Here is a 2537-nt window from a genome sequence, read left to right as displayed (position 1 = left end):
ATATATTTCATATAACTTTAACCTAAATAAAGATGTTCATTGTTGTAGCGGTGTAAAGCAGAAAAACACTAAAATTGATGTGATACTAGAATTAAGCTAGATTGAATCTATAAACAACTGTGAAAGCGGCACATATGCATACACATGTAAACACGTACACACATGTACACACGGCACACGCATACACACGTACACACCTGCACGCACGTATACACAGGTATACATGTTCGTATGTAAACCTATACACACATATACACATGTACACACATATACACATGTGAACCCGTACACATATTTACACACGTAGGCTACACATATACACGTGCACGTTTATACACACGTATACTCTTATACACGCGTACACACACACACGCACACAGATACACACACACACACACACACACACACACACACACACACACACACACACACACACACACACACACACACACACACACACACACACAAACACACACACACACACTTACATACACACACACACACACACACACACACACACACACACACACACACATACACACACACATACATACACACACACATACATACACACACACATACATACACACACACACACACACACACACACACACACACACACACACACACACACACACACACACACACACCCATGCTCACACAAACTAGCCTCTACTCGCTACCGAGGGACATCATGGATTTGAATAAAATTGTCTGGAGAGAGCAAGACATACTGTGTCCACTGTTCCAACTTGTGTCCTTCCCCCTCGTGAACAGTTGTCATTTTATTGCCCATTTCTTTGGCTTTCCTGTACAGTGGCACAGGCTTTTGGGAGCAGCTGTGCCAATATATGAAAAAATATATGTTTCTCCTCTTTTCCTCTTTTTTTTTGGGGGGGGAGGGGGCTCGAAAATTGCCTTCGGGATTCCATGTGGTGACTCATCCCGTTTTCTTTCTCTCCTTCACTCTTGCTCTTCCCCTCACTATCAACCTCCCCTCACCCTAGCCCTCACCCTCAACCTCCCCTCACCCTAGCCCTCACCCTCAACCTCCCCTCACCCTCAATCTCCCCTCACCCTCAATCTCCCCTCACCCTCGCCCTCCCCTCACCCTCGCCCTCCCCTCACCCTCGCCCTCCCCTCACCCTCGCCCTCCCCTCACCCTCGCTCTCCCTTCACCCACACCCTCCATTCACCCTACCCACACCCTCCACTCACCCTCACCCTCCAATCACCCTCACCCTCCAATCACCCTCACCCTCCACTCACCCTCCACTCACCCTCACCCTCCACTCACCCTCACCCTTGCTCTCCCCTTACTCTCACCCTCCCCTCCCCTCACCCTCGCTCTCCCCTCAACATCACCCTCCCCTCACCCATACCCTCTCCTCACCCTCACCCTCCCCTCAACCTCATCCTCCCCTTACCCTCATCTTCCCCCCTCCACCTATCTTATCCAATATTGAACAAAGTCTTCAGACAATCCAATTCCTTCTGTGATTCCCACGACTATGCCAATTTATGCCATACCCTCCTGCAAATTTCTCTAACTGGTCCCAATATTTATTCATTTATGCATTTATTCAATATATATTTGGCTATCTATTTTTCTATATCTTACTCCTATACTTTGTTCATTCATTAATTTACTAATTCATCGATTGGCTTATTTATTCATTTATCCATCTATTTATTTATCTATTTATTTATTTCATTGTTTATTAATTTGTTGTTTGTTTTTCTTATTCCTTATTTTTATCATATCTTTATTTATATATATTTTTCTTCTTATTGTCAAGCTCTTGCCATCCCTTGGATCCCAATTAGGTAAACATTGGCTGGACCTATTATCTACTTAGCTAGGTGCTGGACTGCACCTCCCCTCTCCCCTTCCCCTCCCCCTCCCCCTCCCCCTCCCCTATCCCCTTCCCCCCTATCCCCTCCCTCCCCGAACATCTTTTTCGTCCAAATGATCTCTTACTCAGGTTGCTGTCTTCATTTATTTGTCTATTTATTCGTTCATTTGTTTGCTTATTTATGTATTCTTATTTTCTTATCTATCTATTCATATATATATATATATAAATATATATATATAGATATATATATTTCATATGTATACAGTATCTATATATATATATATATATATATATATATATATATATATATATATATATATATATATATATATTTCTACTAATTTTATTTAATTACTATTAATACCTTTCCCTTTCATTTTAACTTTATTCGTCCATTTAATTTTTATTTTACGTATCTGCTTATCAGTTTACTTGTCTCTTTATCTATTTTGAATTTCTTTCTTATTTTCATGTTTCATCATAAGTTCTATTTTACTCAAATTTTCATTAGCACATTTATATTTTTGTATTTCTTATTACCTTGTTTATGTATTTATTCCTCTTTATCAATTTATTTATCTATTTATTCTTCGCGTCTTTAAACATTCCTGTATCAAAGGATTACAAAGGCGGAGCATGCCGACAGGAGACCTTTTGGTCCATATCTAGGTCGGATGC

Source organism: Oratosquilla oratoria, chromosome 11 (assembly GCF_046742065.1).
Source record: "Oratosquilla oratoria isolate Oo_2021 chromosome 11, ASM4674206v1, whole genome shotgun sequence".
Classification (NCBI taxonomy): Eukaryota; Metazoa; Arthropoda; class Malacostraca; order Stomatopoda; family Squillidae; genus Oratosquilla; species Oratosquilla oratoria.
This window is presented reverse-complemented; position numbering follows the sequence as displayed.